Genomic DNA, 27,353 nt, shown 5'->3' with positions numbered 1-27,353 from the left:
CTCATTGCTAAAAAAAAAGTTTTTTTAAATATACTCTATATGTTTACATGCAGTCACAGACACACATGGGTGTGTTCTACAGTTTTTCAGCACATTAGGGATAGATAAGAGAGCTTTAAGAAACTGGTTGGAAGCTATTTCTGCTAGCTGAAAAAATATATTTCTATTTTTACATGTAGTTACAGACACACTCACCAGTGATCACCAACATCAAAGATGGTACACACCATTGACCACCAACATTTAAAGGGGCACTCACCACTAAACACCACCATCAGGGGGCACTAAGTCATGACCCCTGAAATTTTATCTGCAAGCTGTGCTGTGCATTACATAGTATTGGCCTTGCACTATGAATGATGCACTGTATATGCTGTTTCCCAAACTAAACAGTTTTACTGCCCTGGCATTTTAGGGCCTTGTGATAGATATACAGTGATAGGCAGTAATATGCAACCTCAGCACTTCAGCTATGATTAAATTATGAATCCCACCATGCATTTGCATTTGGGAGTCATGCCTCTGGGTGACTTTGTATTTTAATCAGAACTGGAGTTCTGTGGTTGCCTAACCCTTGACGTTATTTTTTTATTGTTATATTTTCAAAATTGGTGGTCTTTTTTTCCATTCTTTATTAAAAAAAAACAGTGGCTATTAAATACCATTGAAAAGAAAGCTCTATCTGTCACAAAAAAATATATAAAAATCATTAGTGTACAGTGTTGCATGGCCGAGTAATTGTCAGTCAAACTACCACGGCACTGAAACTGCAAAATGGTCTGGTAATTATTATACAGGATTTATTATGAAGGGCTATATGCAGGCTAGTACTCAACTGGTTAAATAACAAAAAAGTTAGCCATCACGTCCAACAGCAAAGCTATACTATTCAAATAATGCTCTTTTATGCGTATGGTTAATTCAGAGAGGGAAGGAAACAAGGTTACTAAGACACAGGACTTGTAAAAAAAATATAATATGAGCTTGGTAGCAGGTAACTGCATACTCTGCATTTTGGTACATACACTATGTATATGTTTCTGTTGGTACCTCCTACGTACTGTACATCTTTTTACTGTACTTTACAGTTACCCATTATCCTTGTCAATAAAAAAAGTTTTGATAAAAAAAAAAAGAAAAAAAAGAAACAGGACTTGCATTTATTGCCAAAGCTCCTAAAATCCTGGATTGTAATGTCAGAAGATTAGCTAGGTTTTTTGAGAATGTTTTTTCTCTTGCTCTCTTTTCCTTGTCAAAAAATTGTTATTGAACATAAAATAGAGTATTTGAAAATAGATTAGGTACATAATATATAACATAAGTAATGAAGTTCAGAGTTATATATTCAATACAATGTAAATTATATATTCAACTATAATTTCTACTATAACAATAACGCATATTAATGGTATGGTTTATTAGAGGAATTAGCTTCTTAAGTGGGAAAGAGCTTCAAAATCATAATAGGAATAGATAGAGAAGAAAGGAAAGATAGGAAGAGAAGAAACTAGGAAGGGAAGAAGAGAGGTCCGCAGGGTCGAGTCAAGGGCCACCATATCACTCAGAAGCCATATACTGTAATCACTTACCCATCGGGTCAGCTACCATGGTAATAGAACTTCTTTGTTAAAATTTGATGGTAAATCATTTTTTATCCACGGATGCCATACTTTTTCAAATTTGATAAGCGTGTCAGCTTCAAGAGCTGCGATTTTGGCTTGCATCATAGTGTTGTTCATCCAATTCACTACCTCATCCACAAACAATGAAGGGGATTTCCAGGCTCTTGCAAGTGTTTGTTTTGCTGCGGTGAATAAATTAACAATTAATATAAATTGGGTGTGTGTTAGAAAGTCTGGCTTTCGAATGGATGAGTGCCATTGAGGGATCTGGGGTAATGGATATTCCTAACATTTTAGATGCTATAGTAAAGATCTCATTCCAATAAATTTGAGCTTTGGGACATGACCACCGAATGTGGAAATGTGTTCCTAACTCCATCCACGTATCCACGGTAACAATCTGATGAGTAGTTATGCACATATTTCACTATTCTAGCCGGTACAAGGTACCATCTTATTAATACTTTATAATTCGCCTCTACCGCTAATATATTGGGAGAGGCTGTTTTGGTTGTTAACCAGACTTGATTCCATTCTGTGGTTTCCAGTGTTTGCTCTTTGTCCACCTCCCATTTCTATACATAAGCTGGTTTTACCATTTCTGGTTCAGCTAACAATTGAAAATATAAGGTCGAGATTATGCCCCTAGCATGAGGGTCGTTTTTACAATGTTTTAAGTTAGTTAAATTAGTTAGTGAACTGTCTGTGGTTAAAAGAGGCATAAAGAAATTTTTGATCTGAAGGTACTTAAATAGTTCTGATCCGGGGCGGACTGACCATTGGGCCACTCGGGCACTACCCGAGGGCCCCATGCCACTAGGGGGCCCCATCAGGGTTGCCAGCCTCAGTAAAACCAGGGACAGTATGTAAAAAATGTGTGTTTTTTTTTTACATCTGTCTCTGAAATGTCCCTTACCGACATCCTTTTGGTCTAAAAATCCAGAAGTTTATAGCTGCCCCACCTCTCCAGTACCTTCTCAGCCAATAGAAACATGTTTGTGTATACTGTGTGATTGTATACTGTGTGTGTGTGTGTGTGTTTGTGTATACTGTGTGGCCCCATAATCTCCTATTGCCCGGGGGCCCCATGAGTTTTCAGTCCGCCCCTGGTTCTGATTGCAGTATTCCATAATTATCACAGAGGGTTGGGAAAGGGATAAAGGATGAGGAATTTACAAATTTGTGCATCTGCAGCATATCTCTTCTAGCCCATGGTCTGAAAGATCTAGGAGATACCCATGCTGGGTAAAATGCAGGGTTTTTGTAAAAAGATAGTAGAGGATTATGTAATGATTTTAACTGATTTCTGAATTTGTATCTGTCCCATAGGAAAACAAAATGTTTTGTAATTGGATTACGCAACCCTCTACGATCTCTCGGTGAGAGCCAAATCAGGTTTGCCATTGACAAGAGATCACATTCAGCAGCTTCGATCGATAGCCTTAGAGGGGATTCTTGTAGTGCATGATATTTAGTTAATGATACTATATGTGCTGCTCTATAATAAGATGTGAAATTAGGACAACCTAGACCTCCATTTAATTTAGGGAGGTAAAGTGTGTTTTTGCTGTGTACGTGGTCTAGAAGAACCCCATATAAATGCATTTGCCATTTTCTGTATAATTCTCAGGTAATAGGCAGGAATTGGAATTGGTAAGACTCTGAAAAGGTACAATAATTTGGGTAAGACTTTCATTTTTATTGTGTTGATTCTTCCGAACCATGATAAAGGAAGGTGGTTCCAAGATTTCAACATATTTGTTATATTTTTTAACATTGGAGGGTAATTAGCTGAAAAAAGATACAAGAGTGATGCAGTGAGGTGTATTCCTAGATATGGAATTGATTTATCTGCCCAGGTAAAGGGGAGACCTACCTTAGCTGAACTTAATTCTAAATTTGAAAGAGATACATTTAGTGCTACACATTTCTTGGGATTAATGAAAAGGCCAGAGAAGGTAGCAAAGTCATCAAGTATTGGCATTAGGTTAGGGCCTGATACTTGTGGCGATGAAAGAAATAGGAGGATATCATCCGCGAATAGACAAATTTTGTGTTGAAATCCCCCTACTTCAATACCCGTTATGGTGGGATCTGATCTGATCCGTTGGGCAAGTGGTTCTATAAGAAGTGCAAATAACAGGGGTGAAAGCGGACACCCCTGCCTAGCGCCCCTTTCAATATTAAAGGTATCCGATTTATAACCTGCATATTTAACATATGCTTTAGGTTTATTATATAGTGCCCTGATCCAGTTAGTAAAATTTGGGCCAAAACCCCACTTCTGTAATGTGTAATGCAGGTAGGACTAGGATATAGAATCAAAAGCCTTTTGCATATCAAGTGAGAGAAAGCAGGAGGGGATGCGACGTGTTTTGGCAATTTGTGCTAAAAGAACTGTTTGGCGTACATTGTCGCCTGCTTGTCGTGTTGGCATAAAGCCAACTTGATCAAGATTTATAAGTGTGCCAGTGAATCTACTTAGACGGGATGCTAAGATCTTTGCAAGAATTTTGATATCAAGATTTAGCATTGATATAGGTCGATAGTTAGTACAAGAAGTATCATCGGAATGGGGTTTGGGAATCACACATATAATCGCCAATAAGGATTCTTGTCTAAATGATTTCTTTTTGAGTAAATCATTGAATGCCTCTGCCAAAATAGGGGAAATAGAGTCTGAAAAGGTGCGGTAGTATAATGCAGAATAACCATCTGGTCCTGGTCTTTTAATAATTTTCAACTCTTTGATGACCTTTTCTACTTCCTCTGCTGTGATAGGTATCTCAAGTTGTGTTTTTTGTTCAGTTAGTTCAGGTAGGTTAATTTGTGAGAAGAAGGAATCTGCTTAATTTGAATTGAATGTATTTGATTCCGTGTATAGTGTATTTAAGTGAGAACGAAATTTATGAACGATTTTAAGGGGGTTGCTTGTATATATGTTTTTAGATAGTTTTAATCTAATTGGTTTAAATGAGTTATTTGTTGATCTGAGTGCCCTCGCCAGATATGTGCCTGGTTTGTTAGATTTCAAGAAGAAAGCATGTCTGGAACGACGCAGTAATTTATCAGATGAGATCAGATGATTCTGTAAGAAAAAGATCATATTCCAGGCGTGCCTTCTCTAAATTATTTTTAGTAGTTGGATTAGGATTGCTTTGGAAAGCCACGAAAAAGGAGTTAAATTGTGTTTCTAATTTACGTGCAAGATTTCTGCATTCTCTATTGAGTATTCCATACTGCTGCTGAAGTGTTCCCCTCAAGACCGGTTTATGTGCTTCCCACAATGTTATTGGGGAAATTTCTGGGCTTTTGTTGAATGTTAAATATTCTTTCAGAGCATGTTCAATTTTGTGACAATATAAAGGGTTTTTAAATAATATCTCTGGTAAATACCATGTTTTATCTTGTGCTTTAGGTATGGTTGATGCAATAGTTGTTAGGACTGCATTATAGTCAGACCATGGGATGGGGATTATATTTGATGAGAGAATCTCAGGTATCATTCCTGTGGTCAGGAAAATGTGGTCAATATGACTGAATGTTTGGTGAGGGTGTGAAAAGTAGGTGTATTTCTTTTTGTTGGATTATTCTCTCTCCATGAATCAATTAAATTGTGTTTGGAAAGGAGTTGAGAGAGAGATATTTTAGAGTGGTTACGGGGTGGAGTATATGGTGTTTTGTCCAGAAATGGTAGGAGAACCTGGTTGGAATCGCCACATACAATTATTGTTCCCAGTGCATTGCATTAACTACTTGTAATAGATGTGTTAATAATGGAATTGGCTGTTTGTTAGGTGCATAATAAGAAACCTAAGTTACTTCTGTGTCCAGAATGTGTCCCATAAGGATTAGATATCTTCCTTCCGGATCCTTAATTTCCGAATGAATTGATAATGGAGTGGACCGGTGGAAAGCCACAAGAGTTCCACGTTGTTTGGTATTGGCCGAGGCAGTGAATATTTGTGGATAGTATGAACAAAAAATGTAGGCATTGATTTTACTGTAAAATGAGTCTCTTGCAGGCACACAATGTGTGCATTTTTTGCTTGGAATGACCTAAACGCATTAGTGCGTTTCTATGGTACATTGAGTCCCTGTACGTTCAGGGATAAAATGTTTAAGGGGGCCATGGTAACTGAGTCAATAGGCAGCACTCACCTGTTGTTCTGACCTGACGATTTCTTGACTCAACCCATATGGACTTGAAAAGGGAAAAAAGAAAGAAAAGTCCAGAGTTATCTAGATTAGGAAAGAAGAAAAAGACATTACATTACCTAAGCTTAATAATATAATATGAAGGTATTCAAAATGTACCCGTGGTGAAGGGTAAAAACCCCCAACAGGGGACAAGAGGCCCTCATTGAGTTCCCCCATATTAAAGGAGGGGATCTGAGGAAGACTAGGTGAGGCACACGTAACGTCCGTGAATACGAGAACCGCTTTGTTAAACAAGAAACAGAAAATATAAATAAAAAATAAATAAAAAAACTTTTTGCATCGCTAGGATGCATGTTTATAGCCCTTATGGCTTAATGAAAGTATTATCTATTTTCTATAATAGGTTTTCCAAGAAAAATTGAAAGAAAAAAAAAATTAAGATTATTAAATTCCTGCAATACTTGAAAGAGCAATCTATCTAATCTAAAAAATGTAAATGGGATATGTCTTTTATCAAGAACTTACACTTCTCTAAAACTTTGTTTCTAAAGCCTATATAAATACTGTACATCAACCCTAGAAAAAAATTATATCTTTTCAGTCATGAATGAGTCTCCTTATTTGTTTAATGATAATATTATGCAACTCTAAGTGGCAAGTAGTAAATAAGGAGAGCTCTTTTAACCATTCTATTTAGGTAAAGAGAAAAAGAAACTTTGTTTCATATATTGGAGATAGCTGATGAAAATGATGTTCCCATATGATTGTGCTTAGCATATTCAGGTGTAACCTTAGTAGGGGATTTCCCCTGACCCATAATGTATTCTATTCATAGGATACAGGTGTAGGCTGCAAGTTTGGGTCAAATGAGCATAGTTAATGAGTTCAGTATGTTATTGTTCCTCTGGGAACATATCTCCCATATTAGCTTATAACTCTATTTCTTAAAGAATAGCCTGTCAGTCCATTGGATCTTCTTGGCCCTGGGGGGGGGGGGAACATAGTGACCCCTTTTATGTGTGTGATGTACCCCATTTTTCCCGGTTGCATGGGATGAGTTAGGTAGGGAAGAGGTAGATGCTGTTCTTCTACGTGAGGTTGTGGCTGCAGATGTTCCATCGATCAATTTAAGGTCAAGTAAGGCTTGTTGAAGTTTTGTTTGAAGCCTGTCAGTCCATTGGATCTTCTTGGCCCTGGGGGGGGGGAACATAGTGACCCCTTTTATGTGTGTGATGTACCCCATTTTTCCCGGTTGCATGGGATGAGTTAGGTAGGGAAGAGGTAGATGCTGTTCTTCTACGTGAGGTTGTGGCTGCAGATGTTCCATCGATCAATTTAAGGTCAAGTAAGGCTTGTTAAAGTTTTCGTTCGGTGATCTACAGATGTGTTTGGTACCTTTGTAGCTGAAGCGTATGGAGAATGGAAAACCCCATTGGTATGTGATGTTATGACGTTGTAATTCCATTAAATTTTGGTTTCATGGCACGTCTTTTAGAAATGGTTACTTGAGAGAGATCAGCGAAAATCTGAAAATTGTGACCCTGGAAGGTAAGGTTGTCTTTCTCTCTGGCAGTAATTAAGAGTTGTTCCTTTGTGCGATAAAAATTGAACTTTGCTATGATGTCACGTGGGGGTCCATCTGATTTTTTAGGCATGAGAGCTCCGTGTACCCTGTCCATTTCCAGCCTTTCAGTCGGTATTCCTGGTTGCAATTCTTGGCATAATGCTGTTATTGTGGCAGATAAGTCAGTGATCGATTCAGGTATGCCTCTGAATCGCAAATGGGACATTCTTGCACGGTTCTCATAATCTTCCAGTTTATTTTGTAGTGCAATGTTTTCTTCTTTAAGAAGATCTATTTCATTCAAGTATTCAAGTGTTGAATTTTCTATTTCTTCAACTTTAATTTCCAGCGCAGCTGTGCGATTTCCCAATTCTCTGATTTCTTTAGTCAGGTTACTGATTATTTATTCTAAGGTAACCTTTAATGCTTTGTTCAGCATCTTCTCAAATTGTTTCATAAGGCTTTGAGATGCAGTTAATTCATGTGAAGATTTCTGTGTCAGAAATAATTCAGTGTCAGGTTCTTCTGAGGAGACTTGCTGAGACCGCTGTTTTTATCCTGTGTGCTAAGGTGATTGTGCCTGTAGCTGAGGAGATTGGCGCCATTTTCACTGCAGTCTTTGCCTGAGCGCCTCCTCTGGGGCTATTTTTAAACTTATTCCGGGCTCCCCCCAATACCATTTTTAGTCCAAATGATTCTCTCAACTCACAGGAATGTTCACACAGAGTTTCTGTAAGAAATAATTCAGCGGGCTGTCTTTGTTTAGCGGTTCTCCTTCTTCACAGAGCAGAGCTCTAGTGGGGCATGTCCATTGAGCTAGACTCCGCCTCCTGAGCCCCCCTTGCTCTCTTTTCATGCTTGGATGTTGATGTTTCTAAGTATATAGAAAAACGATCTGCTGTATGAGATTTATGCAGATTTAAAGCAAACATTGTTTAACTAACGTCAAGGCAAAACACATTTTTTTGCAGATAAATGGTAATATATCACTGTTGTTTTGCCACACCATATTAAAAATGTTTATATAGTCTTATTTTAACCACTTGCCGACCGCCTCACGCCGATGTACGTCGGCAGAATGGCACGGGCAGGCATAAGCACGTACATGTACGTGCTTTGCCTCCCGCGGGTCGGGGGCCCGATCGGGCCCCCGCCCGGTGCCTGCGGCGGTCGGTTTTCGTTCGGGAGCGATCCCGGACGAGGGGACGGCCATTCATTCATGGCCACCCCCTCGCGATCGCTCCCGACGAATGGAAATCCCCGGTGACATCACTTCCTCTCCTGTAATGTAAACACAGGAGAGGAAGTGATGTATTCTCTCCTCCGTGTCGGTATTTTTCGTTCCGACACGGAGGAGAGCGGATCAGTGAGTTGCACCAACACATCCCACACACAGTAGAACATGCCAGGCACACTCACACCCCCCCTTTACCCCCCGATCACCCCCCCAATTACCCCTGCCCCCCAGTCACAGTGACACCAATGTCATTTTTTTTTTTTTTTTTTTTTTTTTTGCATTGGTGTCATTTGTGACTGTAATAACTGTTAGGGCAGTTAGGGTTAGCCCCCTTTAGTTCTAATGTACCCCCCTAACCCCCCCAATAAAGGTTTAACCCCGTGATCACCCCCCGTCGCCAGTGTCACTAAGGCTGGGTTCACATTGCAGCGGTTTATGAGAACGAATGTGATTCGCACCGCACTGCAGTGCAAATCACATCCGATCTCTGTGCGATTCGAGTTCAGCCATTCGCCGCACCCGCCGCACCCGCCACACCCGCCGCACCCGCCGCAAATTCGCACGGGACCCTTTTTTTGGCCCGCAGCAGAATCGGATCGCATGGGTGTTCACACCATGCGATCCGAGTTTGCAGATCGCACTGCGATATGCGAACTGATCTGGGGGTGTCAGTAACATTTCACTGACACTCCCAGCAGTTCGCATAGGGCAGTGTGAACTGCCGCCGGGAGGCATGCGATGCGGGAACCCGCCGCGGATTCGCGGCGTTTCCGCATCGCTCCAGTGTGAACCCAGCCTAATAAGCGATCATTTTTCTGATCGCCTTATTAGTGTCACAGGTGACGCTAGTTAGGCAGGTAGGTATTTAGGTTCGCCGCAGCTTTTTATAGCGCTAGGGACCCCCATATACTACCGCATAAAGCCCCCTGATTGCCCCCTAGTTAACCCTTTCACCAGTGATCACCATATAACTGTTACAGGTGACGCTGGTTGGTTAGTTATTTTTTTATAGTTTCAGGGCACCCGCCATTTATTACCTAGTCTCACTAGTGTACCCCTAAATTTAGGGGTGTCTACTTTCTAAAATGGGGTCATTTGGGGGGGGGGGTTTGTGCCATCTTGGCATTTTATGGCCTTCAAAACTGTAACGCCCTTAGAAAGCCTGAAGGCGGTGCTTGGTTTTTGGGGCCCCGTACGCGGCTAGGCTCCCAAAAAGTCCCACATATGTGGTATCCCCGTACTCAGGAGAAGCAGCAGAATTTATTTTGGGGTGTCATTTCACATATGCCCATGGCATGCATGAGCAATATATCATTTAGTGACAACTTTGTGAAAAAAAAAAAAAAAAAAAAAAGTTTGTAATTTTCCCGCAACTTGTGGCAAAATATAAAATATTCCATGGACTCAACATGCCTCTCAGCAAATAGCTTGGGGTGTCTACTTTCTAAAATGGGGTCATTTGTGGGGGTTTTGTGCCATCTTGGCATTTTATGGCCTTCAAAACTGTAATAGGTAGTGAGGCGTGAAATCAAAAATTTACGCCCTTAGAAAGCCTGAAGGCGGTGCTTGGTTTTCGGGGCCCTGTACGCGGCTAGGCTCCCAAAAAGTCCCACATATGTGGTATCCCCGTACTCAGGAGAAGCAGCAGAATTTATTTTGGGGTGTCATTTCACATACGCCCATAGCATGTGTGAGCAATATATCATTTAGTGACAACTTTGTGTAAAAAAAAAAAAAAAATTTTTTTTTTGTCATTATTCAATCGCTTGAGGCAAAAAAATAAAATATTCAATGGGCTCAACATGCCTCTTATCAATTTCCTTAGGGGGTCTACTTTCCAAAATGGGGTCATTTGGGGGGGTTTTGTACTGCCCTGTCATTTTAGCACCTCAAGAAATGAGATAGACAGTCGTAAACTAAAAGCTGCGTAAATTCCAGAAAACGTACCTTAGTTTGTAGATGTGACAACTTTTGCGCAAACCAATAAATATACAATTATTGACTTTTTTTTTACCAAAGACATGTGGCTGAATACATTTTGGCCTAAATGTATGACTAAAATTGAGTTTATTGGATTTTTCTAATAACAAAAAGTAGAAAATATCATTTTTTTTCAAAATTTGCGGTCTTTTTACGTTTATATCGCAAAAAATAAAAATCGCAGAGGCAATCAAATACCATCAAAAGAAAGCTCTATTTGTGGGAAGAAAAGGACGCAAATTTTGTTTGGGTACAACATTGCATGACCGCGCAATTACCAGTTAAAGCAGCGCAGTGCCAAAGTGTAAAAAGACCTCTGGTCATTTACCAGCAAAATGGTCCGGTCTGAAAGTGGTTAAAGTAGAATTTTACAAAATTTGTATCTTGGCCAAAAAAACTTTGTTTATAAAATTAGTAATTTTTTCTTCCTAATCTCCAAGATTAATTTGCAGTTACCTGCGGTGCATGAATCCTTGTCAAAATATTGTATGAATTCACTAGGTTGGTTTTTAACAATTGCAAGCCTGGTCTTTAGTGTTTCTGCAGCCTTGTCAATTTACATTTTTGTTCAGTTGGCTAGTCTAACATTATGGTGCTACCGCTGCTACAAACTGACCCCATAAAGTGTGTGCTCACAAAACCATGTTTCCCTATAATATTGTCACGTGGACACCATTACAGATATGTGATTAGGCCACAAAAGGGTGAAAATGAAGTATATATATATATATATATATACACACACGCTGTATTTATTGGCATATAACACTCACTTATCACCCTGAAAATCAGGCGCAAATAGCGTGTGCTTGTTCTATGCCAATACTGCAATTTGGGCTGCCTAGGAGGGAACAGGGAGGGGACAGGACAAGAGCTGTCAGATTACATACAGCGAGAATCTCCTGTTTATTCAGCGGCCTCTCTAATAGGAAGTCCCGTCTCCTGGGCCAGCATTGGACCAGTGTTCTGTCTATCATAGAACTTTGTATTAAAGAGTCTGCCGAGTAAACAGATTTGTGCTGTATGTAATGTGACGGCACTCGCCCACCCCCCCCCCCCCCCCGTCCTCTCCGAGGCAGCAGTAATCTAAGGTGAGGCTGCAGATGGGCATTGATCAAGCTGCATTTATTGGTAGTTGTGAGACTGTAGATGGACATTGATCAGGCTGCATTGATGGGCAATTGTGAGGCTGCAGATGGGCATTGATCAAGCTGCATTGATTGGCAATTGTGAGACTGTCGATGGGCATTGATCAGGCTGCATGGATGGGCAATTGTGAGGCTGAAGATGGCATTGATCAGGCTACAGATGGGCAATGGTGAGGCGGCATTGATGGGCACTGACCCTTATTTTGCTTCAAAGTTCTTTATTTAAAATTTAATTTTTTTTCCTGAAACTTCCTCCTAAAATGAAGGTGCGTGTTATACGCATGTGCGTGTTATATGCTGATGAATACGGTATATATATTGCACCCACTCCAAACACAGAGATGTCAGTCCCCCTCACAGTTGAAATACTGGACACTAAGCTGCAGTCCCTCCTGCAAAACATGACATCACAATTTCACCAGAGAAGTGGGAAAACTGGCACAAGAACTGAGGGGGGAGATAATCCACATAGTAGAATGTACTGATCACTTAGAAACTAAATTTGATGATCTGATACAATACGTTCAAGTCCTAGAAGAGGACAATGCAAGTTTAAAACAATCTATCTCCCAGATTCAATCCCAACAAGAGGATTTTGAGAATAGAGAATGCCGTCAGAATTTACGCATCCAAGGCATCCCTGAGTCTGTGGGGGACCAAGAGATTCGACCATATTTGCTGAGCTTCTTCAACACTTTAGTCCCCAGATACCTGACATAGATTGGCGCCTGGACAAAGCGCACAGGTCGCTGGCTCCCAAGCCCCCTGCAGGGGTGAACCCCAGGGATATCATAGTATGTTTCCACTACTATGATAGCAAAGAAGCTTTATATATGACTACTCACAACAAACCATGGCTGGAATTTAATGGTGCAAAAATTTTCAGTGATTTATCACCTATAACCCTCGCAGCTTTCGCCCGGTGACAACACACCTGCAAAATCATCAAATTTCATATCACTGGTGTTTCCCTTTTTCGCTTATCCACTTCACGAGATGGCGCCCAATTTTCCATGAGGGATCTTAAGGAAACGGAGGCGTTCATATGCAGTCTGGGCCTTCCACCACTGCCAGACAAGGAACCCATACCACTTCCTGCAACACCTAAGCCTGCATCCAATCCAGGTAGGATCTGGACCCCTGCTCGTCAGAAACCACAGAAGAACTTCTCCACAACCAAATGACACCCCTTCTCCAAGATCCCAACTTGAGGACTTCCCTTTGATATTTTTGTTTGATTTTGCTTCGACCCATGCCGTACTGAGTTCCCCCTGATTTGGGGAGTTTACCACCCATACCCATGGGTTGACTATATGATGGTCAATGTTCCAACATTTTTTTACCAGCTTTTACATATTTTGCTGGAAGACGGCGGGGATCACTCCAGACAAGTTGGAGCCCCCCATGCGCTTCCCCTTGATCCATGGCCACGGCTGTGGAATCCTGAGTGGTCCTAACCCCTCAGGCTATGGTTTAAAAAAAATGTTTTTATAGGTTCTATTTTGACTTATTGTTAATTTTTTTTTTTTTTTCTTTGTTGCTCAAACCTTTTTTCATTGCTGATTTTCAATGATACTTTATGTTGCCTCATGCTTTCCACCCACAGGGTACACCATGGACTTTTTTATGTTTTTTTCTTACTTTTGTCTTTGACTCTGTTTCTGATTTCTAACGTTATCTACAGCATAACCATGTTATACCACTATGACTTACGTGTTCCTACGTATAATGTGAAAGTTTTGAACTCTGTTCGTAAAAGATGGCTAGCCTTGAAGGAGTTCAAATCATCAGCTGCTGACATAATCCTGGTCCAGGAGACTCACTTTCACCCTGGGGGATCCTTTAAGTTTGCTGCGAAAACATTTCCCTATGTAATTTACAGCCTCTGACCCTTACAGTAAAGCAGGCATGGCTATATTGATCAAAAAATCATGTCCCCTGACATTGAAATCCTCATTTATGGACCCCCATGGTAGATACATTTTCCTGGACTGAGATTATCTCTCCCGCTCTTTTACTCTAATCAATATTTATGCTCCCAGCTCAGGCCAAATGCAGTTTCTCACTGATGTGCTTGGCAAACATGGAAAATATGCTCAACCGTCCATGATTGTCGGGGGTGATTTCAAAATGACAATTTCCCCTAGAAGAGACAGACGCACACTATTTTCAACAACCTCCTCTTCTAAGGTAGAACGTCAATCCACCTCTTTCCATAAAATCATCAGATCTTACAACTTACTAGACATATGGAGAATTAAACACCCTACTTACAGTATAAACAATTTACTTCTTTCTCCCCTCCCCACAAGATGTACTCTAGACTAAATTACCTTTTTGTGACACCCCCACTATTAACCTCCCTGGCGGTATGATTATTTCGGATTTTAGGTGCTAAAAGCGGTACCATTACTTTGCATGAAAATTTGGCGTTTTATATTGTAGTCCTGCAATTCTTAGGAATAACTCTCTTAAATCTGTCCAAACCAGAGTCTAGCAGGCATCCCGGGTATGATAAAGTTTGAAAAATGAAATCATAAATTATAATATAATAAATAACTATAAATAATTGTACCAAATAATAATATAACAATAATAAAAATTATTCAATAATGTAATCAAATCAAAAACACTGAAATTTGCTCAGTTGCAGAATTGTCACTGTCATTACTTTTCAGTATTTGATGACGGATCTCCCCACCAATCGCTATCGTTCAATTCTGCGAGTGATTCTAATTTATTATCGCTGTTTTCTAGCTGGTCTAAAACCATTTTTGATGTAAAATGACAGTTTGGTTGCTATGGACAATCTCCAGTTTCCAGGCATAAAGAACAGTTTTTATTATATAAAACTACATGCAGAGCACTGGGCAGACCACTAGGGACAAAGGGGATGTGAAATATTTATATACAGCAATGTAATCTGTAAGATTACATTATACTGTATGTATACTGTGTGTTTCACTTTTTGAATTTGGCGCCGATCTCCGTCCCCGTGCGTCGCAACGCTCGCAGGGCACGGAGATCGGCTCCGTGATAGATCGAGCGAGGCACGGCTCGCTCGTACAGCGGGGAGACAACGCTGGATCCGAGGGAGAAGGTAAGTAAACCTCCTCCTGGATCCAGCGATGCGGTCCCGAGTCTGGCTCGGGGTTACCGCTAATGGTACAAAAATTCCACCCCGAGCCAGACTCGGGAAGACCGTCAGGGGGGTTAACATCCACAGTCGCATCAGAATTGAACCCCTATAACCTGGTCAGACCATTCCTCTGTTCAGCTTGACCTCACACTCTCCTTATCTTCAACTAGAACCTGCCACTGGAGATTTAATGATTCCCTCCTCCACAACCCTGTCATAAAACTCAACTGTCTGAAGGACTATCTGAGTTCTTCCAACTAAATGAACACACTGCGGCGGACGTGTCGACCCTATCGGAGGCACATAAGGCCTACTTTAGAGGCCAGTGTATTTCGGCTGGCTCTCGTTTAAAGAGAGACTCTGCTGCTCAGAGACTTGATATTCTTTACCAGATATGTAAAGCAGAAAACCTGCTGCTTGCCAACCCTATGGTGGCACGTCTGCATACAGTCATCTCCCTACGCAAATGGTTGCAATCCATTGACATGAACAGATGCTCCAAATCCCTTCTTTGGGCAAAACATAAATTTTACGAATATGCTAATAAACAGCATAGAATGTTAGTAAATAAGATTAAGCCACTTCCATTCCTACCCTGAATTTCTTGCACAAATCGACGTAACGCCAAATCACTGTCCGCAAACAATGTCAAAAATCTTTGGGGATTTTTATAAAAAGCGACCGTATTTATCGGGGTATAACACGCACCGGCATATAACATGCACCCCAAGTTTAGGAGTTTTAAGGAAAAAAGTTTTAGGAGGGAAGTTTAACTAGTTGCTGACTTCCGGCCATCCAATGACGGCCAGGTGGCGCACTTATTGTGGCGGGAGTCCGTCATATGACAGCCTCCCGTTTAAACAGGGAATGCGCGCGATCGTGCGCACGCACCCCTGTTTCTTCGGTGGCAGCGTGTCACGGAGACACCGCTCGCCACGAAGGGGGTGAACAGCCATTGGTTATGGCTGTTTACCACGTGATCGGCTGTGATGAAGTCACGGCCGATCACAGATGGTCACACCCCGACTGTGCACGGCGCATGCGCGCGATCGTGAGCGCACTGCGCGTGCACGTCGGTGGCGGCGTGTTCCCCGGGAACACTGCTCGTCACCGATGCTGGTAAACAGCCATTGGCCGGCTGTTTACCCACGTGATCAGCTGTGATCCTTTCACAGCCGATCACTAAAATGTAAACAAACCGCGATAATGAGATGTTACCGGGTTCTCCTCCTCACACACCGATTGTGTGTGAGGAGGAGATTGCGGTAAAATCTCGTTACCGCCTACAGTACACATCAAGCACACTGATTGCCCCCCCCCAATAAAGAGGACCTATCACCACCCCTCATAGTACCTGTCAATCACAGTCCATCAGAGTACCTGTCACAGCCCATCAGAGTATTTGAGTACCTGTCACAGCCCATCAGAGTACCTGAGTACCTGTCACAGCCCATCAGAGTACCTGTCAGCCCATCAGAGTACCCGAGTACCTGTCACAGCCCATCAGAGTACCCAAGTACCTGTCCCAGTCCATCTGAGTACCCGAGTACCTGCCACAGTTCATCTGAGTACCCGAGTACCTATCACAGTTCATCTGAGTACCCGAGTACCTTTCACAGTTCATCTGAGTACCTGTCACAGTTCATCTGAGTACCCGAGTACCTGTCACAGTCCATATGAGTACCTGTCACCGCCCTTCAGAGTACCCAAATACCAGTCACCAAGCCATCAGAGTACCTGTCACCAGGCCATCAGAGTACCCGAGTACCTGTCACCAGGCCATCAGAGTACCCGAGTACCTGTCACCAGGTCATCAGAGTACCCGAGTACCTGTCACCAGGCCATCAGAGTACCCGAGTACCTGTCACCAGGCCATCAGAATACCCGAGTACCTGTCACCAGGCCATCAGAATACCCGAGTACCAGCTACCAGGCCATCAGAGTACCCGAGTACCTGCCACCAGGCCATCAGAGTAACCAAGTATCTGTCACCAGGCCATCAGAGTACCAGAGTACCTATCTCCAGCCCATCAGAGTACCCAAGTACCTATTTGCAGCCCATGTCTCATAGAATATACGTTGGGGTGTTTGCTTTCCAAAATGGGGTCATTTTGTGGGTAATTTCACTGTCCTGGTGGCCCAGGACCTTCAAAAGTGTGATGGGTAGGAATGAAATGAGATGTGTAATTTATGCTCCTAGAATGCCTGAACGTACTACTTCAATGTTCGGCCTCTCTATGTGACCAGGCTGTGTAAAAGTCCTACACATGTGGTATTGCCATACTCGGGAGGAGTAGCAGAATGTATTTTGGGGTGTAATTTTTGCTATATACATGCTATGTGTTAGAAATATCTTATAAATTGACAATTTTGTGTAAAATAAAATGCATTTTAATTTTTTTCCACATATTCCAAAAACTTCTGGAAAAAAAATAACCATTCAAAAGACTCATTATGCCTCACAGATTATACGTTGGGGTGTTTGCTTTCCAAAATGGGGTCATTTTATGGGAAATTCCATTGTCCTGGTACTCCAGGGTCTTCAAAAATGTAATAGGTGGTTGAGAAATGAGATTTTGCTTGTAGAACGTCTGAAGGTACTACTTCAATGTTGGTGCTCTGTATGTGGCCAGGCTGTGTAAAAGTCTCACACATGTGGTATCGCCGTACTCAGGAAGAGTAGCAGAATGTATTTTGGGGTGTAATTTGTTGTATGCATATGCTGTGTGTGAGAAATAACCTGATAATATGACAATTTTGTAAAAAATAATAATAATAAAAAAAAATCTTCATTTTGCAAAGAAATGTGGGAAAAAATTACAACTTAAAAAAACTCACCATGCTACTTACTTAATACCTTGGAATGTCTACTTTGTAAAAAGGGGTCATTTGGGGGGTATTTGTACTTTCCTGACTTGTTAGTTTCTCAAGAAATGAGGTACACCTGATGTACTGAAGGCCTGATCAGATGTGATACATTTTCAGCGACTGGCACCATAGTTTGTAGACTCTATAACTTTCACAAAGACCAAATAATATACACTAATGTGGGTTATTTTTACCAAAGATAGGTAACAGTATACATTTTGGCCAAAATTTATGAAGAAAAATTACTAATTAGCAAAAATTTATGACAGAATCAAAGAAAAAGGCATTTTTTTCACAAAATTTACATTTTATTTTATTTATAGCACAAAAAATAAAAAAAAAACACTAGTGATTAAATACCACTAAAAGAAAGCTCTATTTGTGTGGAAAAAAGGACGCAAGTTTCAGTATGGGTGGGACTGGGTGGGACTGCAAGCCGAGCCGAGTACACAGTACAGTTGGGCTCGGTCTTTTTCAGCAGCGCTTGCTCCAGAAACAGCAGGGAGGCGGGACTACGAGCGGAAGCCGAGCAGTCGGCTCGGTCTTTTTCGGCGGCGCTCTGTCTTTTTCGGCGGCGCTCGGTCTTTTTCGGCAGACTCGCAGACAGTGGGGATTGGCGTATAACACGCACCCACGACTCCCCCGATTTTAAGGGGGAAAAAGTGTGTGTTATACGCCGATAAATACGGTATATAACTGTTTATACACAGACCCTTAACACCTCTTTTCCCAAGACGACTTCAATTCCTTCGTTGACCCTTTAAAACTACCCAAATTGTCATCCTCTCAAAAATCAACACTTAACGCTGCTATCACACCAGAAGAATTAGCTGGGGTAATTAAAGATCTACTATTACATAAATCACCAGGACCAGATGGCCTGCCCTATTCCTAGGATAGGAAGGAACGTCTTATAATAAGTCATTACCTACTAGATCTTTTTACCTCCCTACAGAAAGGCACCATTCCTCATCCTCAATTCCTACATGCCCACATCACAGTCCTTCCAAAACCCTGGAAGCCCCTTTCAATGCCAGACAACGATAGGCCCATAGCCCTACACAATTCAGATATAAAAATTCAAAATATTTACAAAAATCCTAGTCAATAGACTCACCTCCATAATCCCTAAGCTGTTTCATAATGATCAGGTAGGCTTTGTTTCAGGTAGACATGCAGGTGACAACACCAGATGCACTATTGACCTGATAGACCTACTGGACAAGACCTCCCTCTCTGCCCTTATTCTGAGCCTAGACGATCAGAAAGCATTTGACAGGCTTGGATGGTGATATATGTTTGCTACGCTCACACAGTTTGGATTTACAGGCTAATTCATGGCAGCTCTCCAGGCCTTAAACTCCTGTCCTACTTCCCAAGTACAGTTGGCTTCCTTTCTGTCCCCATCCTTCTCCCACAGCAATGGAATTAGACAAGGGTGCCCCCTATCCCCCTTATTGTTTATACCGTGCCTTGAACCCCTAGCCGAAGCCATACGCATACATCCAGATATAAGTGGAGTCTCCTTACGGCAAAGGGAGTACAAGCTGTCGCTATTCGCAGACGATATACTGATAATGTTAACAAAACACATCTCTCTTCCCAACCTCCATACTTTATTAAACACATTTTTCAAACTCTCCGGCTACAAAGTTAACATAGCCAAGACAGAAGCTCTTCCTATACATATTTCCCCTACACTTCTCACCACATTGCAAAATAACTTTCCGTACCACTGGTGTCCTTCCTCCCTTAAATATTTGGGTATACATTTAACTGCATCCTACTCTACCCTGTACCAAGCTAACTTCCCCCCTTTAATTCTGGAAACACACAGGCTATTGCGTAACTGGGAGGAATGTCCCCTGTCTCTTCTAGGTCAGATAAATGTCCTCAAAAGGTCTATGCTCCCAAAGTTTTTATACCTCCTTGAAACCTTGCCAATCGCAGGTCCCATGTCACATCTTCCAACTATCCAAAGGGCCTTTACTAAATTTATCTGGAGTAACAAAGCACACCGAATTGCTAACACAGTAGTTTTCGCCCCTCTGTCTCATGGAGGGCTGGGAGCCCCTGATATTTATAATTACTATTATGCTACCCACCTCACAGCGAATCTCCTGGTCTACACGATTTGCAACAAACAGATGGTCAGAGTTAGAACTGAGCATTACCAGCCCTGTACATCCTTGCTCCATGCTCTAGTCTGAATTTACCACCTCTACATTCCATCTGAGAAATATATGCTTAGGACCGATGTTATTTACCCTCGCTATTTGGAAAAAATGCCAAAAAAGGTTCCCTCTCTCTTCTCCATGCTCACCTCTCCTAAACATACTTTTCAACCCGGATATCCTGGACAGCCTGTCCTACATCAACATGTATCCATGATCACAGGCGGGCATTTTTCAGCTCCGTCATCTAGTACACCCTATGACTCATAAACTACTCTCGTTCCAAGACCTCCAAGACAAATTTGAGATCCCCAAAAAGCTCTTATTTTCTTATCTCCAATTTAAACATTATTTTCACTCTATATCACCTTACCTAAACTTAGAAAAACCTACAGCCTTCGAAGTTCTATGTGCTCAAGGTCCATATCAACCTGGTCTCATATCTTCTATATACAAGATTCTGCATGAATCAAACACACTCACGATAAACTCACATGCATACATGCGAAAATGGGCTAAGATAATTCAGACGCCTATATCCATCCCTCAGTGGCAAAAGATCTGGGATTTCACATTAAAAGCTTCCAGGGGCTTGCAGCAGAAAGAGACAGCTTATAAGGTCCTCATGTTCTGGTATAGGACCCCAGAAGCTATTCACAAATATGACCCCTCTGTATCCCAGAAATGTTGGAAAAAAACCCATGTAAAAATGATTGGTAGATCAAAAGATACAGCCTGATGATATACTAAATCTGTATGAAAATCTTTATTTTTTTTTTTCAGTAAATTGAATTTGTTTCAACCCCTCATGCAAAAAGTGATACACATAGCAGAGGACAGGTTGACTCCACACACTGTCCTGTCATATAAACTTAAATAACATTCAAAAATACCTATGAATGTTGACGTGTGTTCAATAAGAACAAAACAGATACACCTCTTACCTTTATCTAATGTCAAAACTTCAAGAGTAGTCAGAATCCCTTGGGAAACAATTGTCTTCCTTACTTCCTTCCTTGCTCATCTTGATGACTATTATCTAAAGCCAAAACTCCACTTTAATTCTTGTCATGTAGACTCAACAGGAAGTATGATGATATCTTCCTTTTCCCCCCTCTTCCCTTTTTTTCTTCCTTTTTCCTTCCTTCCTTCCTTCCTGCCTTCCTTCCTTCTTTCCTTTCTTTCTTCCTTCCTTCCTGATCTTGGTGACTATTATTTAAGCCAAACTTTATTTTTTACTTCGGATAAAGTAGGATAGGGTTGACACCACTACATTTTTTCCCACTAATTTCCTATTAGACTGATTTCCCTTCACTTCTTCCTGTAGAGTCAATAGGATGTAAGATGATATCTTACCAATTTCAGGGAAATCCCCTATTAGACAGTTATCATGGGAAAAAGTGTCCACATTGGAAGATTTAACCCTTATTCCTTTACTGGTGGCAATTCAAAATGTTAGATTTACCCTCACTTTCACTTTCAGTGACAATGTGATGGGGACCATTAGAGAGTGTGAATCTTCCTAATACTTCCTAATACTGACAGTAGTAAAAAAAAAAAACCTTTACTGCTCTATCCAAATCATAAAAAAAATGGTTTTGGCTATATTTTAAGTAAAAAAAACTAGTAAGGTAAAATCAGTAGATGTTCTTGAGTACTATTAGCTGTCACATATGTTTTCCTTTGTTTTTTGTAACCTTTAATTTTTAGAAAATGACATACATATAATTGAAAAAATAACAAATACAAATATGGAAATACAAATATGGAAGTGAGAATGAAATCATTGTCAGTGTGAACTTTCCCATGACATTCTGACTTCTTCAAATCAGACAAATACAAACTGAACATAATAATTTTCTTATATATAAGAAATGATCATCTGTTTGTTTTTAACCAGTTCCCGACCACCCACCACAGATATGCTGTGGCAGGGTGGCCGCTCTGTGCCACATCACATGCCTAGTACTTAATCTGACACTTCCAGGTCTGGGGCGCTTACGCACCCCACCAGCGACCTGCTCATGCTGTCCACCAGCACCGCCGATTGTAAAGTATGTAGGTAGAACGACGATTGGCCTATGTAAACATGGCAGATTGCGTTCTGTCAGTAGGGAAGGCATTGATCCTGTGTCTCTGCAAAGCAGGAATCAATGGATCAATGCCTTCCCAAAGCAAAAGCTCCTCTCCCACAGTAAGAAAGCAAAGGCAAGGGACACAGTTAACCCTTTGATAGTCCCTGATGTTAACCCCTTCCCGGCCAGTGTCATTAGTATAGTGACAGTGCATATTTGTTAGCACTGATCACTGTATTAGTGTCACTGGTCCCAAAAAAGTGTCAAAAGTGTCAGTTAGGTATCCAATTTGTCTGCCACAATATCACAGTCCCGCCATTACTATTAAAAAAAAATCCCATAGGTTTTTGTAAACACTAGAACTTTTGCACAAACCAATCAATATATGCTTATTGGAATTTTTCACCACCAATATGTAGCAGAATATATATTGGCCTAAATTGATGAAGACATTTTTTTTTTTTTTTTTTTTTATTGGATATGTTTTATAGCAGAAAAGAAAAAATATTATTGGTCTTTTTTTGTTTATAGCACAAAAAATAAAGAGGTGATCAAATACCACCAAAAGAAAGCTCTATTTGTAGGGAAAAAAGGACATACATTTTATTTGGGTACAGTGAATGAATGAATGAATGAATGAAATACTTATATAGCGCACAATGCGAACTGAATCACCTCTAGGCGCTGTGGCGAGCTTTGATCATCAGCTAAAAGAGGAAGGTCTTAAGTTTTTTCCTAAAAGCCAGGTGATTTTCTTCCAGACGGATGTCGATTGGTAGAGCATTCCATAGCCGGGGCCCTTGGACAGCGAATCTCCGATCCCCTTGGATTTATACCGGGCTTTGAGCACGAGGAGGAGGTTTTTGTTAGCTGATTGAAGACGGCGGTTTGGTATGTAATGATTTATTTTCTCCATTAGGTATTGTGGAGCTTCTCTATGCACGCATTTATGGGTGAGGCAAAGGGATTTGAACGTGATCCGATTTTTTACAGTTAGCCAATGTAAGCTCCTCAGCGAAGGAGAGATGGATTACCATGTTTTTTTTACTGTTATCAGCCTTGCCGCCGTGTTTTGGATAAGTTGTAATCGCGCAAGTTGATATTGAGGTAATCCTATGTAAAGCGAGTTTGCGTAGTCCAGTCGCGAATTGATGATTGTTCCAACTACCACTGCCTTGTCATTCTTTGGGATAAAAGGGAGGAGTCTGCGAAGCATGCGCAGCAGATGGTGAGATCCCCTGACTACTGCTCCTATTTGCGCATCCATTGACATTTGTGCATCTAAAATAACCCCGAGACTCTTGGCTTTGGTTTTTGGGGAGATAGCCTGCCCAAAGACAGTTATTGGAGACCAGTGCCGCAGGACCACACAATTGTCAGTTAAGGTAATAAAGTAGTGAAAAAAAAATGGGGGGGTAATCTTCCAGAGGTCAAGTGGTTATTAAAAAAAAAAAGTTCATTATCTCTTTATAATATGCTTATTATAGGCATTTTAGCATATAATTATAATGACTCCATAATTTATGGCTTTTTGTAATGTAAGTAATCAAAGCCTTACCCGGAGATGCACGTTTGTAAAAAACTAAAACAAAATTCCATCATTTTAATTATGTATTAATAAAGCTATGCTTTAATACAGCACTTTACATAACACATACTGCTCAAAGGAACTTACAGTCTAATGTCACTACTTAACTGTATCTCAATTATAAAAAATATCTCAACATAAATATTTCCTTGAGACAGTTTTGGTTGAAGGTCAATTCATTTATCACTGTGTTTTGGTGTTGTGGAAGAGAATCCTTGGAAACCTGGAGAGAACATATATACTCCATGCAGATAGTATGCCCAATTAGGATTGAATTCAGGATATTGCTGCAAGGAAAAAGTGCTGACAATTTAGTCACAGTACTTCTCCAGTAGGGTCGATGATTGTTTCTTTGGAATTGAATAATTTTTCTCTGTGCAGTTTTACTGGATAAATTATTTTCAGATTTCTGCACCTTATAAAGTAAAGGGGGAAAGAAATATTAAATAGACATTTTTTAGAAGGGCCATAAGTATGTTTGATTGGGCACCATACCAAAACCATTAGGGACCCACAGTCTCTCTAATTTACATTTGAAAAGCAATTTCTATACTAATACAGAATACTAATTACTTGCAGAGCAATTACATAGAATGTTTTAATCTGTACACTAATTTTATCCAGATATTTGCAAAAAGCTTAAAATATTGTGCAGTCAGGCAGTTGTAGCCCTAGATCCCTTAGTAGTGGTATAAGTGTAATTTTTATGTAAAACAGCAAAATGGTAAAGCTCAGGTTTTTACATTTTGTAATTACATTGTGACTCACAGAGGTAAAAAAACAATCTTTTTTGTTGGCAAAAATTGTATAATATTCTAAGATAAAGTCAGACTTGCGAAGACAGAAATTAGCTTGATGATGACTTCTTCACAGGTTTGCAATAGCTATATTTCTGAACAATCTGGCCCACACTTTTGTGGTTGACATTAATGCAGAAAATTCAGATTTCATTAAGATCATTTGATATTTACATTGGGACCCTAAAAGGGAGAAGATTTTTGTTATAGATTAATTGTAAAGCTTAATTTTTTATGTTTTTTTTTTTACCAGATGGGGATCTGGATCAAATCAGGAGAGACCTAATCCAGCCCTCAGTGTACCTCTGCAGGAACATATCAGTGTCTAAAGCTGGACACATAGACATATCAAAATTGGTAGCTAAGATTCCACATTTGACCTGCTAAGCATTGATTTGTGTTTGCAGACAAAGCAGATCAAACTCAACCTTTTCATGTCAAAGAGTGGTAATGAGTCCTAAAGCCTAGTACACACAGGCTCAATGTAGGCCATTTGGTCAGCATCTAAAGAAGGGTCATGACCGAAAAAATTCTGCCGACTGACTCCTGATCAGTGCTCTAAGTCAATGGCTGGAAGCGTTGACCAGAGAGTTCTGGAAGGGGGGAGTCCCCCTGTCAGAACAGAATAGCACAGCAGGGGAGGTGGCTGTACTAACATTGGAATGTTAGTGCAGTGGCTCTGACCTGAGCTGTCATGTTTTTTTTTTTCATTCAACCCACTGGTTTAAAGAAAAATATGTAGTGTGTATAAGGCTTAACGCTATCTTCTGTGCTGGAAGGTTCTTATGATGAACTTTGCACTACATAGCTTGGTTTGCAGGTAAATGTGAAGAATAGTATAAATAAAGGCAAGTGAGATAAAATAGGAATTCATATGCTAAATACTTTTATGCAGGTATTAACCACATATAGTTACCAAAACAGGCTCTTTTTTGCTATAGTGGTCCTTGTATGTAATCTATGCTACTGCATTTAATATATTGTGCCTGTTATACTGAAGCCGTATAACATATTTCATAACTTAGTTCAGGCAGAACCTACAACGCTTTCACTTTCTGAATTACGAAGATACTGAAATGTGGTGTAGTCAGCTGTACCGGGAATTACATCACTTGACTCCGTTTGTGAGAATTGTGAGAATTGCCTAAGAAGCAAGGGAAATAATTGCATAAAACGACTGTGAAAGTCCAAAGGTTTACATTTTTTAAATAGATTGCTGTTAAAGTTTAAAGCCAAAACAAAAGCTTTGGATAGCGTGGTGTGGTTTAGTTCCCATTAAAAATATTCAAAGTTTTGATTTGCCCCCAGAACTGGAAAAGGGGGAATCTTTCAATAAGGACACTTCAGATGAGAACTATCTAAGTGGGCATTTGCCTCATTTTGAAGAGATTTCCTCTCACTTCCCAGTGAGTCTCCAGGACAGGAATTTAAGGAAAATCTCCTTAGTGGGACCAAATAAAAAAAAAAGAACAGAGAAGTTGTTGTTTTTTTTTTATTTTCTTTACATGCCCTATGCCATTCAAAATGAAAAAAAAAAACACTTTGTGCTTATTGTCATGATAAAAAGCCATAAAATACATGCTATATTCTACACTATGCTATAAATCTATCAGTGAAAGAGCCATAGCTATCTGGTATATTGCCATTATACTATGAGAGTACAGTATCACTTCCTTTTATTGTATATGTTAGAGGTACATTTGTCTATCTCTTGGAAATCCTCAAGGTCAAACTAGTTCTGCTGAATAGACCTATTAGGTCTGTATGACGAAGGTGATCATGATAAACCTATGATTTATTGTATCAGAATGTTATTTGCCAGATTATGGACTAGGATTACTTGGTACTTTAAATAGCTTCACAGACTCAGTATAGTAAAAACTAGCAAGGAGGCAATAAACCACATCAGAGCTGTGTGTAATCAGCAGAATAGCAATATATAGCGTAGAACGCATTATACCATTAGTAAACACTACAGAGTCTCATTATTTTACAGACATGTGATAAAGGGATTTAGGGTTTGATGTTGAACTGCCCATTTACCCTTTTCTGTACTCTAGTTTTGCACCCTCTCACACTAATTCCTCTTAGCTGTGAGTCTGTACCATACTGTAAGGTCTATGAACTTCTCATATTGTTATAAGCAGTATGCATGAATCTGAATATTCACGTTTTTGACCTGAAGTTTAGCCCAAAAAAAATCCTACAGCTTAAGTCACATTGCTTGCCTCTAATGAAGCATGTCCCACATTGTGCATACAGCTGTAGACACCTTCTGTACAGGGATGCCTGTCACCTTCCTGTCTCTGAACTTCTGGCACTGCAATAGTCAGTCGGGTCTGTCTCAGGATTTTCTCCTCATTCACAGATCTTGTTAACTGTAGTGTTATCAATGAAATAATTTTCCAAATGGAGGGGGAAGAATGAGGGTACATGTCCATGTTGGACCATCTGTATTGCTGTTCTGCCTGAAAATATGCTGCACTGGATGGTCATCAAGAACAGGAAGAGGACAGGTATCTATTCTGCAGGATCCAGCCGCCTGACAACATAAAAAAAATCTTGCATTACAAGTACTATTATTGGTGTTACTAAATCTACTGTATAGGGAATTTCCAGCTTTAATTATAACTGTAAGATGTATTCTCCCCCAGTCTGGGCCTTGCTCTGTAGTCAAAGTGTCAGGGAGTTATAGGTCGCTTGACATTTGACAGTCGCTCACTGTCAACAGCCTGGCATCACACACTGACCACTAAGAAGATTGGAAACAGTCTGATGACAGGAATAAACAAAAAAGTAATCTGCATTCCAATGGCATCAGCCTTCACAAAGCTTTATTATTCCAGGACTAGTTCACAGAAGAGCAGACCAAGCCGCGTTCTGACATGTTTCACCCAAAAGAGACTTGACTTGGTCTGGGTGGACTCTTCTGTGATCTAGTCCTGGAAAAATAAAACTATTTGAAGTCTGATGTCATTGGAGTTTGGGCAATGTTTGTTC

Source organism: Lithobates pipiens, unplaced genomic scaffold (genome assembly GCF_037356315.1).
Source record: "Lithobates pipiens isolate NorthernLeopardFrog02 unplaced genomic scaffold, aLitPip1_a1.2 Scaffold_18, whole genome shotgun sequence".
NCBI classification, from domain to species: domain Eukaryota; kingdom Metazoa; phylum Chordata; class Amphibia; order Anura; family Ranidae; genus Lithobates; species Lithobates pipiens.
Note: the sequence above shows the minus strand (reverse complement) of the source record.